General features: G+C 51.3%; 2 long non-coding RNA genes across 2 annotated transcripts; one reads left to right on the top strand and one right to left on the bottom strand.

Moving 5' to 3' along the window:
* Positions 1 to 933: 933 nt before the first annotated feature.
* On the bottom strand, positions 934 to 9,650 carry LOC135322313 (uncharacterized). Its single transcript, XR_010382811.1, has 8 exons — positions 9,457 to 9,650; positions 8,701 to 8,834; positions 6,073 to 6,159; positions 5,664 to 5,725; positions 4,400 to 4,504; positions 2,562 to 2,679; positions 2,077 to 2,291; positions 934 to 1,675 (listed from the first exon to the last, which is right to left on the bottom strand). It is a non-coding gene; the product is annotated as an uncharacterized LOC135322313 (long non-coding RNA).
* A 5,115-nt stretch (positions 9,651 to 14,765) lies between these two features.
* On the top strand, positions 14,766 to 17,526 carry LOC135322312 (uncharacterized). The gene is made up of 2 exons (XR_010382810.1): positions 14,766 to 15,079; positions 16,470 to 17,526. It is a non-coding gene; the product is annotated as an uncharacterized LOC135322312 (long non-coding RNA).
* Positions 17,527 to 18,850: the final 1,324 nt, after the last annotated feature.

Below are 18,850 nucleotides of genomic sequence, written 5' to 3'. Positions count from 1 at the left end.
ACCCTACTGCAACCCCGGGGCAATATGACCCGGAGAAACGTGACCTGGGAACGAGGGTCGGCCACGTCATGCCTCCAGAGAGATGGGAGCTTATCCTTCACCTCGCCAGGGGCAGCCACTCTCTCCTCTCCAACACCTGATCTCACCGCGCCAACCTCCCAGGAGCAACCTGACCGGGTGTGGGGTGTCAGGCGAATCTTGCGCGGGAGAGGCCATTCCCAGGCCAGGTCAGTGGAGAGGAGAAGAAGTGGCCCCATTAGGACGGGCAGCCGGACCTCGCAGCTGCCTCTGCCCTTCGACCGCATCGCGCCCTTCTCCCAGGGGCAAGCTGACTTGGAGACGGGCATCCGGCTTCTTGGGCAGCAGAGGACGCCCCCAGGATTGGCAGCGGGGAAGAGGAGAGCAAATTGACAGGCTCAGCGCTGCAGGTCTTCTACCCCCGCCGTCGCCACCCCCGCACCTTAAAGGCACCGCCCAGGGCACCCCTCCCCCAGCAGGTTGAATGGGACAGGTGTGTCTGGTGATCTGGGGAAGGAGAGGCCACTCCCACACCAGGCAATCGGGGAGACGGGAGCCAATCCACCAGCTCCCCAAGGCAGCCACCTACCCCTGAAGCAGCCACCTCTCTTGCCCCCTGACCTCACGGTGGCCTCCTCTAGGGAGCAGGCTGACCTGGAGATGGACGTCCGGCGAACTTGGGACAACAGAGACAGCCCTCAGGGCAAACCATGGGGGGAAATGGGAGCAAATGGACCGGCTCCATGGGAAAACCTGCCGCTGCTGCCACCACCCCCAACGTACCACGCCCGCCTCCCGGGGTCAGGCCGACTAGGATACACGTGTCCCGTAACCCAGGGCAACAGAGACCGCCCCTAGGACAAGCCGCGGGGAAGATGGGAGCAAATGGGCCCGCTCCCCCGATGCAGGCCCCCGACCCCCGCCACCCGTGTACCCTGACTACCCTGCCTCCCGCCCCCAGCAGGCAAAGTGGGACAGGGGTGTCCGGGGACCTGGCGCAGCAGAGGCCGCCTGCAGGCCACGCGGCACAGACATGGGAGCTAATACACAAGCTCCCCCGGGGCAGCCTCCCTATCCCCGCAGCCACCACCTTACCAGCCCCCTGACTGCACCGCACCCATCTCCCAGGTGCAACCTCACCTGGAGTCGGACCGCAGGCAAATCTCCGGCGGCAGAGGTCGCCCTCAGGCCAGGCCGCGCGGGACAGAAGAAATGGAGCAGCTCCCTGGAACGGACCCCCTCCCCCTGCAGCCGCCGCCGCCGCCTCCCAGGGGCAAGCTCACCTGGAGACCGGCGTCCCGCCTCTACGGCAGCAGAAGCTGCCACTGGCTCCGCCGCGGGGGAGAGCTGAGCGAACTGACCGGCTTCCGCGCGGCAGCCCCCCTAACCCCGTGGGCCCCGCACATTAATGGCACCGTCCCCACTCAGCAAGCTGAGCGGGACAGGCGTGTACGGTGACCAGGGGCAGCAGAGGCCGCTCCCAGGCCCGGCAGCCGGGAGAAGGCAGCTATTCCAACAGTTCGCCAGAGGCAGCCGCGCTCCGCCCCCCTGTCGCTGCCGCTGCCCCCTGACCTAACCGCCCCACCTCCCAGGAGCAAGCTTACCTGGAGTCCAACATCTGGCGAATCTCCAGCGGCCAAGGCCCCCCTAGGCCAGGCTGCAGGGAAGAGAAGAAATCGACCGGCTTGCCCGGGCAGCCTCCCACGCACCGCCGCCTCCGCCGCCCCAAACGATTGGACTAGCCTCCCGGGGTCAGGCTGACTGCGAGGATGTGCACTTGCCTTCTAATCCTGGCCACGTGCCTGAGCACCTCCCTGCATCCCTACACTCCCCGCACCTCTGCACCCCTGCCACTATCTGCACTTCTGCACTGCCTGCACTTCTGCACCCCTGCACCCCCGCATCCCCTGAACTGCCTGCGCCCTCCACAGCCCCTGCACCCCTGTCACCAGTTACACTTTTGCACTGCCTACACTCCTGCACCTCTGCATGTCCCACACACCACCTCTTGGGCCTGTGGCAGAGTCTCTGCTGTTAGACCAATGCACAGGAACTCACATCTTTGCCAGTATATGATGCATCAGTGGACGTCTGGGGTTGGCTGCAGGAAGGTACATGTTCCCGGTCACTAGCCTGGGCCACTAGGGTGATCTCTCTGAGGTCACCAAGGGCGGGCTCAGAGATGCTGTTTTCCGGGAAGAGAGGAGTTGAAACAGGTCTTGAGGGCAGAGCTGTGCTCAACAGGCCGTCCACGCTTCATGTTTTACACAGGGCTTCGGAGAAGTGAAATGGATCCAGCCAAGTAAGACCGGCCTGCTGTACGCCCACCTCAGTCCTGGGCTCTGAGTCAGACCGACTGGCTCCCACACTCACGGCCCAGTTTTGGTACCTGAATGGTCCCTTTGAGGCATCCCATCAGTTCTCAGGAAGAAGTCTGGCTGCTTCCACCCCATGGCCCTCCCTCCTGTGCTGGCCTCAGGAAGTTTCCTTATTTGGGGAAGAAGGCAGCCCACCCCCTACCCCACCCCTCACCATGCTCTCACCCAGGCTGCAGCTCTCGCTGCCCATCAGAGTCTGGAAAGCCATCCCTCTTCAGTTATGTCCCTTCTGAGATGGACTTGCTTCCACTCAATTCTAGGCGAGGATGCACCATGGAATGCACTGGGTAAGAGAACCAAAATAAATAATTTCTTCTGTGAGGTTTTCTGTTTATCTACTGGGATGGGCTGTGTGTAGTTTGCTACAGCTATTGGTATGAGAGGCTAAAACAGCCTGTGTGTCCTTGTTTTCATCTCCCCACTGTCTTTGGGTTTTCCCTTGACACTCCTGAGACATTTACTTCTTTTAGTTTTATTCCTGTTATTACACAGGGGCCCTACTGACATGGAGGTAAGGTGTTGGGGGAGCAGGACAGAGCAGGGCATCTGTAGTCCTGTGATTAGTTCTCATTGAGCCTATGCCCTGAGCTGTGACCTCCACAAGTGTGTCTCTTTCCCCCCACCCCAATTTGGGTGAGACAGAAGGGATTTCCCTTCTCCCAGGTTGGTTAGGCTCTGGTAAAATAATTTCTCATTAAAAAAACAAACAAACAAAAAACAACTTCCCCAAATGAAACAGAATGTTTTGGGTATATTTCAATAGAGTTATTTTCTCCTTTCCAGGCAGGAAGCATGAGGAGTTATCCTCTGAGGCCTTCATTCTGAGAACAGGACACGGTCCTGGAGGTAAAATGCATGAAAAAGAGCAGGGGGCCCCTCTGACTGGCCCCCTGTTGTCACACTCGGACTTCCCCACGCTGAGATTTCCACTGGCCTCAGGGACCTGTTAAATCTGCCTGCCCTGGGGGTTGTTACAAAAGCGGGTTCTGCCCTGGGAGCTGTGACTCGCCAAGCCTGCCTGGCTGCCTCTCTGTGTTGGGAGCAGATTTTCCCCTCATTTTTCTGGGATCTAAGAAGTACAGTGGGATTGCAGCTCCCTCAGCTCTGGTGTTGTTTTCAGGACAGAAGGAGAAATTTCTGAGCTCCACACGAGCTGGAACAAAGGCTGGAATCCTCCCCTCCTCTGCCTCCGTGCAATAAGTTTCTGTGGTTCTAGCCGAGTTTCTGAAGATGTGGATTTAAACACACACATCCCAGCCCCTACAGGAGCACACAGTCCCATAAATCCCCCCAGTTTCCACTGGTAACTACTGAGCTGATGGGGACACGGGTTTCGGGTCCACAGAGGCCTGACTGCACTACTTGCTCCGTGGCCTATTAACGTGGTTGCTCTGGGTCTTGTCTGAAGTGGCTTGCTTACCGCACCTGGTACATGGGAAACACAAAATAAGTTCTAGAAACTTCACTTTTTCTCCCTCCAGGGCCTTCAAACATAGAAAGTATTAAGTGAACTCAGACGGCCTAGTCACCGCAATGAGGTCCGTCCAGCCTGGCTCTCCTGAGTGATGGGCACTGACTTGCACCTTAACTCGGAATAGTAGGGGAACCGCCTTCTTCTGACTGGGCCTCTCCCCACACCGGGCACGCCCTCAGCTGAGACGGTGTCAACTCCCCCATTGAGGTGTGTGCTGGTGGCTTCAGTGTGACCTGGCCCTGCCGGGATATGAACCTGCAGTGAGTGAGGTGGAGGGTCGGGTGGAGAGGGGTCCCTTCTGGGGTGGCAGGGGGCCCGGTAGCACCCAGCCCGGCCTGGTGCCTGGGGCTCCCTAACACCTCCTACAGCTCCTGGGTTGGCTCCGGTCCTGGCCAATCCATACACCCTCCCAGCATCTTCTCATTAAGTCCCTTTTTGCTTTTATCAGCGAGAGGTGGCTTCTGTTGCTTGTTCAGTGAAACAGTACATAGGGAAACCAGACTATTTCTAACATCAGTAAAATACCAACCTCAGTTATCTCGCCGGGCAGAACGTGCAGCACAAAGGCCTGCACAGGGCTGTGCGAACGGCTTACGTGAAGGGTCCTCATCATCTGTCTTCAGAGATGCAGAAGCTGGTGGTTCAGGTAAAACCTCAGGGAGGGATTGAGGAATCCAAAGCTGGTTGGTTTCAAAGGCTAACTGGTCAGACCAGACCCCTGAGCTGTGGTCAGAAGCCTAGCTCAACATCACTCAGACTCAGCACCATAAGTGCCAGGTGGGGGTGGTGGTGTTCCCTTTGCAGGCTCTCATTGGGGATTCACTGTAGTCCCTTAAATGCAGCAGAGATTCCAGCCCCCTTAGCCCCCACCCTGCGTGTTCCATGACACAAATCCCGGGAGTGTTTAATTTTCATCTTTGTTTAGGAGGATGAAGGAGGGGCAAGAGGAGACATAAATTCATACTGACTGACACAAGGTCACAGCCAGTACCTCCTCCTTGGAGAGATATGTGCTCCCAAAGTGGTGGCTGGGGGGCTGGGCGGAGACCCTCCACTGGTCCCAGAGGGACTCCCTCATCTGGCCACAACTGATGGGTTGGACAACAGATCCAGAGGGAGACAGAGCATCTTTCCTCGGAATTTGGAACTGACACACAGAAATCAAGTTCACTCATCTGGGGATTGGCGAGGGGCGGTGGTTGGAAGTCAAATGAAACCAGAGCATGAGAGAAAGTTAGAAGTGAAAGAGAGAGAGACAGAGAGACTGAGCTTGTGAGAGCAAATAGTCAGAAAGAAGGAAAACAATCAGGGGACAGAGGAATTCCAGCTCTTGACTGTCTAGTCTGTCCTAGCCCATCAACGACCCCGCGGAATGGTTAATAAAATTCCAGTTTTGCAGATAAGGATAAAGGCTGAAAGAGGTGGGGGCTGGGTTTGGGTGCACAGTTAATTCAAGTGCCGCTGGACCCCTCATTTCCCATTGCCTGAAGGCACTGTAATCCTCACTGGGACCCCTGCGGTCCCCTGACAGCCCAGCACCCTGATCAAATGGCCCCTGCGGGAGTGGGAACCCCTCTGAGCGTGAAGAGTTCCCTGAACCGAGATGCCATGCATCAGCAGGCTCCTGCACACCCCAGGTTAACATCTCCCCAGCTGTGCAGTCTCCCGACCCACTTCCCTCCCTGCCAGGCACCCCTTCCTTACCACCGAGTGTACTGCAGGAATTCAGACACAGGGATGCCCAAAGCAACATGAGCCCACCGGCTATACAAACAGCAGACTCCCAGCCCCACCTGGGTTCCGAGGGGACAGTAGGCGTCCTCAGCTTCCATGTGTCTAAGACAATCTTCTTCAGCTGGAGGTTATAGAGAAAAATAAAAGGTCCAAAACATAGTTCAGTGAGGAATTCCTCCAAGGACCTGACTCCAGAGACTACAACCAGGGGTCCCTACCCCCCGGACTTGGGGTGAAGGTGGATTATTGATCAGCACAACCTCCGGTGGCCCAGCTCCTCAACTTGGCTGCCCAGAGTGGGCTGGGGGAATGGGTAAAGCCAGGGCACTCAGGAAGAGCACAGAGGACCTGATCTCCCCTCTCCGCACTTGTAAACCCTTCCTCAAATCTCAAGGCATCTGACAGAGAGCAGCCACCACAATAAGGAGATGCTCCCATTTCTTCACTCACTCCAGTCTGTTCACTTACGTGCTGAGCATCCACTGGGTCCCAGGACATGACACATAGGATGGCCGATGGGACAGGCTTGGTCCTTCCCCCTGGACCCTGTTCAATCTGATGGAAGAATGATCACTCATAAAGAGTTTTTCAAAATTATACAGAGACCAAAGACAAACTGCAGAGTGAACCAAATTTAAAAATATATATGAAGATCCCCCAGTCTCCCCGCCTAAGGTTAACAGCATAAAGCAAAAAGATGTTGCCTTTGATCACCAAGGAAGTTGTCACCCCCTCTCAGGTGGAAAGGACAGTTATTCTTTGAGCAGGACACAGAAGTGCTCCATCGGATTGGACCAGGGCATCTACAGTCATTCAGCAAATGTGTATAAGCTCCTACTACGTACGGGAATCTCCTAACTAGACCAATTCACAAGGTTCTCGGGCTTTATCAGTCAACAAAATAGACATGACTCCCCATCACTGGGGGCTCAGAGTTTTAGTAGAGGAAACAGGCAGCATGTTGGGGGTAGTAAGAGCTTGGAAAAATTAAAAAAAAAAAAAGAGTGATATGAGCAAACTCCGGTGATGGCGGTGGGGTGGGAGGCAGGCAGGAGGGAATAAGGCAATCCTGGCAGATCTCACGGAGTAATGAACTTGAAGCAGAATAGATCCGGAGGAAGAAGGAAGAGCCGGAGTCAGAGGCCCCCTGAGTGAGGGGGAGAGTGTGGGCAGAGAGGCAGAGCACGCCGGGTCCTGAGGCCTTTGTGATGACTTTGGCTCCTAATGAAATGATGACCCGTTTAGTGAGTTTTGAGGGGAGGGGTGATATAGTCCAACTTAAGCTTTTGTGTTTGTGTTTTTTTGTGGGAGGTAATTTATTTATTTTAATGAAGGTGCTGGGGATTGAACCCAGGATCTCTTTTTTTTTTTTTAACATTTTTTATTGATTTATAATCATTTTTGAACCCAGGATCTCTTGCATGCTAAGCATGCGCCCTACCACTGAACTAAACCCACCCCATCAATGTATGTTTTGCAGGCTCCCTCTGACTCTGTGTGGATGAGAGATTGTAGGAAAGCAAAGATGGAAACAGGAGGCTATTGGTGTCCAGGAAGGGCTGAAGGTGGCTCTTAGGAGGGCGGGGAGCAGGGAGCAGGTGGTTAATGAAGACAGAATACCCAGAATTTTCTAACAAGCTGGATTTGCTGTCTGTGTGTGTAAGAGAAAGACAGAAAGAACATTGTTCCAACATCTGGACCTGGACAATGGGAGGGATGTCCTCTCCATCCACAAGGGATGGGACAAGGTGGGGCTGAGCAGGTGGAAAGGGGCTGGTATCAGCTCAGTTCTTCAATGTCATGGTTAAGGTGTGTATTACATATTGCCACAGAAATGCCTAATAGGTAGAGGAGTCTGTTTTCTTTTTCTTTTTAACATTTAAAAAATATAATTTAAATGTATTAATTGTATTATGTGAATGATTTGGGAAGTTTGTTTCATGCCAAGGTATATGTTATATATAGCCAAATGGAAAATATATCAGAAAGGGGAGAAATGAGGGCTTTCACATAAACTGACTGTCCATAACGTAGGTAAAATTTCAATAAAACCAGTGTTCAGTGAAAAAACCTCATCTTGGTGTTACATAAAAATAAATGAAAAAGGACTATGTTAATGTATCATTATTTCATGTTACATAATAGCCCCAAACAAACACACTGTTTAACTATGAGGCTTGTAGAAATGCTATTCGCTTTTTCCACATAAATACAGAAATGCAGAAAGGTTCTAAGTTAGAATAAGCATCTTAGTGGAAATAATACAGATTTGAGCATTTTACATGATATATATATTTACTGATACAAAATTTGGAAAAGTAATTACATAGTAGAACATATGTATGAATGTGAAAGCAAGATTAATGAAAGAAAAAGAATGTGAGTCTCAGGGATAAAGGTCCAGATGGAAAGGGCAAATCAGGGAGTTTTGGAGAAATCGAGAAATTGATGGCATGCCACTTTCCAAGGCTGGGTTGCTTCCACCAAAGGAATAGCAGAGAGAGAGATGAGAGGCCCAGGAGCCAACCCTGGGGCACACCCACAGTGTATGTTTGGGAAAAAGAGGAGACATTGGCAAAGGACCAGCCAGTAGACCAAAAGCAGAAAACAGACTGAGCGATGGGCTGGAGTTTAAGTGAAGCAGGAACACGGGGGAGGAGGGATGGAAGAGCTGGGTCAAATGCTGCCGAGGGTCTACTCATGATGAGGACTGAAAATTGACCACTATATTTAGCAACGTGTGGTCACTGATGGCCTTGACAGAGCAGTTTCCATAGAGCGAGGGATCAGGGGAAGAGCCAGAGTGGGTGTAAAAGGGGATGGCTCAAGAGAAGATGCAGACAGTGAGTTTAAACAACTCCTTAAATATTTGCTGCAAAGACACAGGGTGGCAATTGGTGGGGGTGAATTAGGGTCAAGGAGTGCTGTTTGTTTCTTTTAAGAAGATGGACGTTTATATACTGATGGGAGCCAACTAGCAGGAGAACAAAATAGATGAGGTAGTGAAAGAGAGGATGGTTTTGGGAGTGACAACCCAGAGAAGATGGGAGGGATGGGGCCCTGGGGACTTTTCGAGGAATTGGCTTTCGATGTTACCTGTAATAAGAGGTGGGGCACCGAGAGTGAGGTCACAGACAACACTAGGTGAGCGGATGTGCTGGGAGTTGCTTGTGAAACTTCTCTTCTGTTGGCTTGTTTGCTTGTTCAAAGTAGAAAAGTAACCTTATCAGCTGAGGGATGAGGAGGAAGAAAGAGTTACTGGAGCCATGAGAAGAAGATAAGAAAGAGCCTTCCAGGGAGAATGGGACAGTGAAAAGAGCAGGGGGAGATGGGGGAGTGCGCTCCCAGAAAGTTACATTTTCTCTTTGACGTCCCCAAATGTGTGATGTGTGATTACCCTTCCTGCTGTCTACGAAATAAAAATTAAGTATGGTTCAGAGGAAATGCTATTTCATTCTAAGAGGCTACCTGTTTCTCAGGAATGGCCATCTTAAACTGCAAATATTACAAAAAATGTTGAAAAGATGAACCTGTGTACCTAAAATCCCCTATTTTCTATTAATCTGGTTACTATTTAATTCCCCTATCAATAACTCATAACCAATACTGCCATGATGGAGGTACACTGATGCTTAAAAGGAAATGAGATCTGTATCCTTTTCCTAAATTCCATGGCTTCCTTAATATACAGTTCCCCTTGGAATTTAGGAATGTCTGGTATAAGAAGTGAGAAACAGTTTGAGAAAATCCCGGCTCAGAATTACACAGCACAACCGCATCTCAGAAGTATATACAGCCGTAAAGAATTTTAGAAGCAAAACTCCGTAACTACTCTTAAAGACTTTTGCAAACCTGGGCCTGCCCAGATGTTTCCAAACTGGAAAGGGACTCCAATCACTTGCCTGGTACCGGACCAGAGGCTGACCAGCCTTTTCTGTAAAAGCGAGAGAGTAAATATTTTCAGTTTTGCAGATCATTTTGTTGTAACCATGCAGGTCTGCAATAAGAAAGCTAAGAGCACTGGGAGACAGGAAACAAATGGGCATGCCCACACCCTCCCTTCCACTCAGGGGAGCTTCTCTGTGGTGGGCAGTTTTGCCACAATAACTTGTTTCTTTGTTTCCATTGGTTTCTTTTTTTCCACCTTACTGCTCAAGCTCAGAAATTCAGGTGGTCCTGGTCCTTCAGCATCCATGCAGAGAGAAGGCTGAGTGGGGTTGGGAACCCCACCTGATGGAGAAGAGAGATTGCTGGGAGGGACACTACGGCGGCCACCATGACACGAGACAATCACACCTTCTGGGGTGAAAGGGAATGAAGACAAGGGAGGGACAGAGCAGTGGGACCCCTAGGTCGCCTGCCAGGCTTTCTCTCCCTCCACAGCCACCCTGGGTGCCTGGGGGGTGTTGGGATTCAGCTACGGTGATTAGGCTGAAGGGACTCAATATAAAGGACCATCCAGCTCCTCACTAGGTTCCAAACGCAGCCCCTCAAAGTCCACCCTCTGAGTTTCTGGAACTCAGCTGGAAGAATAAATGAGCAGGCCAGATCCAGAGCCCAAGCCAAACACGACGGTAGTCACGTGGGGTTGTAACCCCATGCTCAGTGGTAGGGGACGCCTTGCAAATCTGCAGAAATCCCTGTTCCACCTCATTCCTGGGGGAAACCCCAGATCTCCTTCTGCTCTGTCTGTTCTTCTCTTGATGCTATTGTCCTGGATGGATGCAGAGTCTTTGAACCTGGCCCTCCAAACGTACATAAGCAGCCTGTTCGATAAAACAAATTATGCACTTTTTCACATTTGCCAGTTTTTTGATTCCAGAAATTTTGCGGGACTCATTCTCACAGTCTCCTGTGCCCCCACCACTTGGTGGCCCTCTGCTCATGGAAACACCATTTCCCACAACTGCACCCTGCCTCCCAGCTGGTCAGAGGGGAAAGTCCCACAAAGACACAGGTGTTTGTGAGGATCCTGTCCCCAAGCAGAAAGCCTACTCCTGGAGCCACGGACAGGGATCTGGCCTCCTGAGCCGCTCAGCTCTAATTCAAAGCCTAAACTGGGGGCCCCGAACATTGCTGAATGACTTTCTGAGTCACCTGGACTGGAGGGGCCTGATTTTTCTTTCCAGGAATGGATGTAGTGCAGCCTCCATTTTCAGGGCTGATATTGACGATGGATCTAGTTCCCCCCACTGCACCGCAGGAAGGAGAGGCCCTTCCATCCCACAGCTTGGAAACCCAGCCCAGGTAAGTTCTGAAGCAGTGTATTGCTGCCAGGTCCAGTATCCCTGCAGAGTGGCCTCTGTCCCTGAATGAGCCCCTTACCTGGGCCTTTTCTGCCCCGACACAACCACACCCCAGTCTGTGCCAGAGATCTGGGGCTCTGTGTGTCCAGGGCACACAGTTGGGACCTGAGCCAGGTGTCCACTGGGCCTCAAGGGGGAGAGGTCTGCCTCTGCATCAGGGGAAGGTGATCTCTCATGGCTGGCAGGACGCTCTCAATATGGACCTCCAGGCGCCCAGGGAGCAGTTTCCCTGCAGGTGTTAGAAGCCATCATCAGGAGGGCAGGCCCCTCTTTGTGCAGACCATCCCGCAGTGCTGGGCCCACGTGCTGACCACAGAAACCTACATGTCCCCAGGTTACCCCAGGCAACCTCACAAATTCGTCACTTGGTGACCTGGGTACCACGGGATCATTGGCCATCCCATGAGGGTGGTCCTTGAAGGCATGGACTCCAGGTGCTCCCGTTAAGAAATCCCCCTGGGTTTCTGTGGTCACAGAGCCCACACCAGAAGATTCTAGTCCTGCAGTGACCACCACAGCAGTCACCTCCCCTGTGCATGTCCAGGAACAAATGACAGCAATTTATTGCCAGGAATCGTGATGAACAAGGGGGTGGGATTCCATACTAGTTTTAGGATCCTGGTAACTCACTCTGCACCCCAAAAAGCATCCATGAGAAATGTGTTTATTGGGATATCTGTGCCCCTAGAAGAGCTGTTCCTCAGGGCTCCTGGGACCCTCCAGCCCCTCTCAAGGTTCTCAGAGCTTGGGTCTAAATTTCTATCTCCCTCCTTTGGTGTACAGCCACCTGTGTCTCGTGATCACAGGTCACTTTATTGCATGACTTGGCATGTTCTTAGTTCTCGTCCTCCACCCCTGCACTAGACTCCCACGATGTTCCCACTGACCCTTGGCTCCCTGGGTGGGTCAGGGGGCCCTAAGTCTGCACCCTTCACTCTCCTCCTCTACCCCCAACTCTGAGGCCACCCCTAGGTGGACTGGAAGGTGTTTGTAAATGAGTCTTACACAAGGACATGACTGGACAAAGCAGGGCTCCACCCCCGGAAAGCACACCTGCTCCCTTCTCTGATGAGGACCCCACAGCCCCACATTGCCTCCAGGAGTCTACTCAGCACACAGTCCCCCAGTTCTGGGCAAGGCGTCTCCCTGGAATCCTTGCTTCCAGGCAGAGTCTCTCTGTCCTTCTGAGTTTAGAGTTGTTCCCATGTTCCTGAGCACCAAGGTGCCCAGCACAGACCCTTCACTGACCTGGAGAGACAAGGAAGATATGTGGCCACAGGTATCACAGGACACACCTGCTGGGACCCCAGGCCAAAGGGCCATCCTTCTGCCTTCTCAGGTGTGGATCCCGTGGTAACTTTTTGCAGGGGGCCCAAATGGGGAGTGGGGCCCAAAGCAGTTCATGGGGCTCTCTGGGCAGGGAAGACTTGGGCCAGGCAGCCTTGCCTGGTTTCCCTCCTGGGGCACTCTGAAAACTCCTGCTCCTCTGGCTGTGGCTGGAGGCCCCCCAAACTTCAGGGCGGGGCCCTTTCTCTCAGCCTCCACTGCCTCCAAAGCCACGCTGGAGCTGGCATGGGGAAAGAGCTTTCTTGCCCTCTTGTGGCCAAGCTGCCAGAGGTGGATGCTGCGGGGAACTGGAAAGAGTTAGCAGTTGCTCAGATGTGAGTGGTTAGGCAATTTGACACCCTGTCAACTAGCCTTAAACATTGGAAAGAGGGCTTTCCCGGGAAAGCTGGAAGTTACTTTCAGTAATTTGTTTAAAGATTTCTTTTTTTTTCCCTTAAGGACTCATAAAACCTCTCCCAGGTCATTCCTGGTATGGACCATTATCCAGGGATCAATTGGGAAATGCAGGAGGAGAGGGGTGGGGGTAGGGGAGAGGGTAGGGGAGATCAGAGCCCACAGAGAGGAGATGCCCCTCCTAGGAGCCACAAACTGGGCAGTGGCTGCTGGCATCCAGCTCTCCTGTTCTCAGGCCCATTTCATCTGTGGGGTGTTTCCAAAAGAAACAATGGTGGAAGGGCCATGGAGGACCCCTAGACCTCCCAGAATAGACAGGGGGAGCAGAGTCACCATGCTGGCCCAGAGCTTGGAGACAGACCTGCAGTGGAGACCACAGGTCTTCTGAGAAGCCAGTTTTGAAATAAAGGCAGTATGCGCTGGAATACCCATTTCGAGCAATTGCTTCATCATAGACATGTAATTTACATAGTTCTTCTCACCACGAAACTGTTCCCAACACGCTACATGAATGACGGCTTCAACACACATTCATTTCTGAGATGTGAACAAGTGTAGAGCCGCTCTTTCGTCCAGCATAATGGGCATGGTTACACCTAGGAAAGCTTACCAAGATTTCTCAGCAACAGCCAATTTCGAAATAAAGGCAGTGTGCACAGGAAAAGCCGGTTGGAGTGAGGGCTTCCCCATACACATGTAAGTTTTATAGTTCCCCTCACCATGAAACGCTGTTCCCAACATGCTACATGCATGAAGGTTTTGACACACATTCAGTTCTAAGAAGTTAGCATGTGGAGAGCCGTTCTTTCATTCAGCATAAAAGGCCTGGTTACACCCAGGAAGATTTACTCAGATGTCTCAGCTGGTTCCTTCACCCAGATTCAAAATAAAGGCCGTTTTTGCTGGGAAAGCCTGTTGGAGCGTGTTCAGAGCTGTTTCGGGCTCTGTCCCAGCTGGAGGGTGCAAACCCCAACCTCCAGAATGAGGGACCAGGACCCCACCGGCCAGGTGGTGTTGCCTTTGCTGGGGAACAGTGATCTTTGGGTTAGATATTTTGCAGCTCTCTCTAAAACCTGTTTTGACTTAAGTTTGCATCCTAGTCACCAGTTTCAGGGCAACAGAAAAAGCATATCCTACATCCCTTTGCACTGAAATCTTCCCAAAAGAGCAAATATTTGCCCATGAAAATACCAGCTGCTCTTCTAAGGCCCCCTAAATACCCAGCAGTGTGGCCGGTGCACTCTTGATCAGGAACAGGATGAGAGGGACCAGCGGTCTTCCAGCAGGCTTGGCCTGATGTGGCAGCTGCGCTGTGGGTCCGTGGTGGGAGGGCCATGCAGGGAATCCTGTTTGAGGGGCCTCTGTGCACGTCTGCATTATGCTCTGAGGTTTCATACAAAGCTCCAGGCATCCTAACTGGTCAGATACAGCCCCCACCCTCGGGCTGGAACCACCAGGACCTCAGTACCTGTAACAGGGACGGTGCCCGGTGTGGGGAGAGGTCATGGGACACTCCGGGGGCAGGGGTAGTGGTGCTGGGGAAGGCAGGGGGTGCAGTGAATGGTGGAGGGAGCAGGGTCCCTTGCTTGGGGGTGAGAGTTCTTGGGGAGACCACAGAGCATGGCACACACAATCCCCACCCCATACCCCAAATTCCTAGCCCCGCCAACACAGGGGCTTTTCTGAACACTCTCACCGTGGCTAGCCTGTAAGACTGCACCTAACCCGGCATCTGGCACCCCTGCCCTATCTCCCCTCTTAGGACAGATCCCGTCTCCTTGGAAACTGCCCAGCAGCGTGAATTCAAGGCCGGCAGCGGGCCTGGAGGATCTGCACTTCAGGTGCCCTACCTGGCCAGCCGTTTGTGCCTTGGATCAGTCCTCTATCTTGCCCAACGGCAGCCTGGGTCCACGTCCGGTGCAAGGGGAGGCCGCGGAGCCCAGGCTGAGCCACACACACGGACAGGTGAGGGTGCCCCCGCCCCGCTGCCCCACCGCCCCGCAGCCCCGCCCACTGGTGGCAGCACCGCCCCAGCATCCGGCCGGCGCCAGCTGCAGGTGAGGACGTCTGCTCGGCACCGCCCGCCCCGGCCCCGCCCAGCTGCCCCATAAGCCTCCCCCCAGCCCCCGTCCTGGCCGAGCCCTGGCTCCCATTGGCTCCGCAATTTCTGCCCTCTCACGTCTAGCCTCGGGAGGACACAGACGCAAGCGCTAGAGGAGGGCCCCGCGGCGTTGCCATGGCTACATGCGCCGCGCTCTGCGCGGGCCGGTGTGAGCTTCTGGGGCGGGCAGCGGGCTCCGGAAGTGTGCAGCTACCCGGGACCATGGCGGTGCTTGCTGCTGGGGCTGGCGGCTTGCTCGCCTGGGCGACTAGTTCTTGCCTGGTCAGTCGGAGGCCGACATCCTGTCTGGGGCGGCATCCCACAGACGGTAAACGTACGGCCGCGCCGTTGGCGGGGCCAGTGGACATGGACCGGGGTGGGATCCGGGTTGGTGTGGCTGCCGGGGAGGCGCTGTGGTGCCAGGGAGCGGGTTGGGGCGGGGAGGACAGGGCTGGGGCACAGCCTCGGGCTTTCCTCCCCCTCGGGCACTGGGGCTGGGACCGCGAGTCCGGGTAGCCCTGCTTGGCCGCGGCCTCCCAGAACCCCCGGGAAGGGCAGGCGGAGGACCTGACTTTTATGAAGCGGGGCCTTATCCGGGTTTTGAAGAGCCCCAGAATCAGATGTTGGAATGGGGTGGTTTATCAGCCTTGTTTATCTGCAGGGAAATTTCAGTTCCATCCAGATGTTGGCTCCTTCGGTAAAACTCAGGAATAAGACAAGGGTCATTGCCGATTAGCAGTTATCTAGGGCTTGACTCAAAATAGACTGTGCGGGGTGTAGGGATGGTAGATGGGCCTTCCCTCTCAAAGTTGGCAGTCTTCTGGGATTAGAGGCCCCAGTTGAGGATTACATCTTCATCTGCAGTAATGGAGGTTGTGGGAACATTAACACAGAGAAGGGAGGAGTGTGGCTGCGATAACTCATTAAAGAAGCCAGGACCCTTGCCTGGCTCTTGTGTAGGAGAGTCTCGCCTAGGGTAGGGCAGCAGTTATCAAAGTGTGTCTGAGGCCCCTGAGATGCAAGACTATTTTGATAGAAACGCCGGTATGTCACCTGCCTTTTGCACACTCTTGCACTCCCGAGTTTCCTGTGGGGATTTCCAGGGAAAACCTGGTCTGTGATATCACAAAACAGGGAATTTAGAGGCAGATAGAATTCAGAACTCACCAGTCCAAAAGAGTTTTGCAGAAATTAAAATCACTGCTCTTCTTCTCATTAATGATTTTTGTTTAGAAAAATATACTTATTTTTTGCTTAAGAGTATTAATGGTAACATGTAGTAGGTTGTTATTATTTTTAAGTGAAATCATAAGCATTTTTTAAAGTTCTTATTTAAGTTCTAACACAGGAACTATTGATAGATTTAACCCACATAAACAGCAGCCTTTTGGAATCCTCAGTAATTAAGAGTGTACAGGGGTCTGTAGGCCAAGAAGCTTGAGAGCCCCTGGAGAACGTGTGCTCAGGTACTAGTCAGGTACTTAGCGTTGTTAGACAGATGCCAAGATGTCTTCTGCATGTGCTCCCGGACTCGAAGTAATTGGCCACATGGAGACGGGTGGGCAGTGCCTCCACTATACAAACCAGAAGCTGCTGAATGTGTCTGGATTGTAGGCCATGGGCTGTGCAGGGATTCCCGTTGTATCTGTTCTATCTAAGCCGGGATTCCTGTGCAGAGGCTTGGCCCTGAAGACCCGCTCTCCTTTGCTCCCTGCCAGGTACCTTCTGTGTGACGTCAACCCTCCAGAGGGCTTCAGCCTCCATAGGAGCGTCTGTATCCACATCGCCTTCCTCCTGAAGACCCTGCTGAAAATGGAGGAATCGGTGCTGGTGATACCCCCTTGGGGCCGCCTCTACCATTGGCAGAGCCTGGACATCCACCAAGTCCGGATTCCCTGGTCTGACTTTTTTGATCTCTCAAGTCTCAACAGAAACATCCCTGACACTGAGTACCAACCGTTCATTGCAGGGGAGATGGTGATCGTTTAACTGGGGCCAGACGGTTGTTGTTCTGGTTCTGATGTGAACATCAGGCCATCTTGCTTCGGGCTTGTCGGTCTGCTAAGGGGTCCTGCTCATGTTTCCCGCACTGCAGGTGAATTTGGTCTTTCCATAGTTTTTCTCAGGAAATAGATCTGAAGTGTATGAGATATGTGTTCCCTCCGCTCTGAAAATCCTGGCCTCCTGGTGAGATGGAGCGGTGACAAGAAGGCCACTGCCACACAGGCCTTGTCTAAGGAGGACTCGCTCCCTGGGCAGTAAGGGCCATTCTTACCTGAAGGAAAACACGATGTGTGTGTAGCATGGGCCACGTGCTGGAGACGGTATGTAACCTCTCATTCAGTATAATTTGGTCCTGCTCAAGCTTCCCATTTTACTTTCCGTAAGAGGTAAGAGTTGAAGATTTTCTTTGAATAAAGGTATTTAGAACTTATCTTTTTCTTTAATTGAAATGTGGTTGATTTACAATGTTTTGTTAGTTTCAGATATACAGCTGTTTTGTTAGTTTCAGGTATACAGCATAGTGATTCAGTTGTACATATACATAGTCTATTCTTTTTCAGGTTCTTTTCCATTAAAGGTTGCAAGATACTGAATATTTTCCCCTGTGTTCTGCAGTGAATCTTTGTTGTTTGTCTATTTTACATATAGTAGTTTGTAATTGTTAATCCCAAACTCCTGTTAGTTTTCTAAGTCTGTGAGTGTGTTTTTGTTTTGTAAATAAGTTCATTTGTATCATTTTTAAAAATTCCACATACAAGTGATATCATATGATACTTGTCTTTCTCTGTCTGAGTTATTTCACTTTAGTGTGATAATCTCCAGGTCCATCCATGTTGATGTAAATGGCATTATTTCCTTCTTTGTTATGACTGAGTAATATTCTTCTATATCTAAATTCTACATCTTTATCCAATCATCTGTCTGTGGGTGTTTAGTTTGTTTCTATGTCTTGGCCATTGTAAGCAATGCTGCTGTGAACATTGGGGTGCAGGTATATTTTGGAATTAAGGCTCCCTCTGGATATATGCCCAGGAATGGGATTGCTGGATCAAATGATAAGTCTTTTTTTAGTCTTTTGAGGACTCACCATACTCTTTTCCACAGTGGCTGCACCAAACTACATTCCCACCAACAATGTAGGAGGGTTCCCTTTTCTCCACAGCCTCTCCAGCATTTGTGGTTTGTGGATGTTTGAATGGTGGCCATTCTGACTAGTGTGAGATGATAACTTATTGTAGTTTTGATTTGCATTTCTCTGATAATTAGCAATATTGAACCTTTTTTTCATATTCCTATTGGCCATTTGTATATCTTCATTGGAGAATTGCTTGTTTAGTTGTTCTGCCCATTTTTGGATTGGGTTGTTTATTTTTTTTTCTTATTAAGTTGTATGAACTATTTATATAGTCTAGAATTTAAGCCATGTTCAGTCTCATCTTTTGCAAAAATTTTCTCCCATTCCATAGGTTGTCTTTTTGTTTTGCTTATGGTTTCTGTTGCTGTGAAAAAGCTGATAAGTGTAATTAGGTCCCATTTGTTTATTTTGTATTTTATTTCTGTTGCTTGGGTGTATTGCCCTAGGAAAACATTGGTGAGATATATATCAAATAATATTTTGCCTATGTTTTCTTCTGAGAGATTTATAGCGTCTTGTCTAATGTTTAAGTCTTTAAGCAATTTTGAGCTTGTTTCTTTTTTTTTTTTTTTTTGCGACTCTATTGTATGCTTTCGATTTGTGGTTATCTATTTTTTCAAGTATATCAACTCATTACTATATCTATTTCCTTTAGACTGATAATCACGTAGGCTCCAACACATCCTAAGAATAATGAGAAAAAAAAAAGAAAGAAAGAGAAAAAAATCTATCTTTTCATGCTACCGTCTCCCATTACCACCTTTTTGTATTTTGATGTAATTTTTCTTTTTTCCATCTTCATGTTTATTGTCTTGTAACTCGTTATTGCATTTCCAACTATGGTTTCCCGTTTGTATAGCATCCTGCTTTCTTTCTGTTTAGAATAGAAACTTTTAATGTCTCGGTTTGGTTCAATAATGCTGAATTATCTCCCCACTCCCCTCCCCCCCTGCGTCTCTG

This window comes from Camelus dromedarius, chromosome 2 (assembly GCF_036321535.1).
Source record: "Camelus dromedarius isolate mCamDro1 chromosome 2, mCamDro1.pat, whole genome shotgun sequence".
In the NCBI taxonomy this organism is placed as follows: Eukaryota; Metazoa; Chordata; class Mammalia; order Artiodactyla; family Camelidae; genus Camelus; species Camelus dromedarius.
The sequence above is the reverse complement of the archived record's forward strand: the minus strand, read 5'-3'. Positions and strand labels throughout refer to the sequence as shown.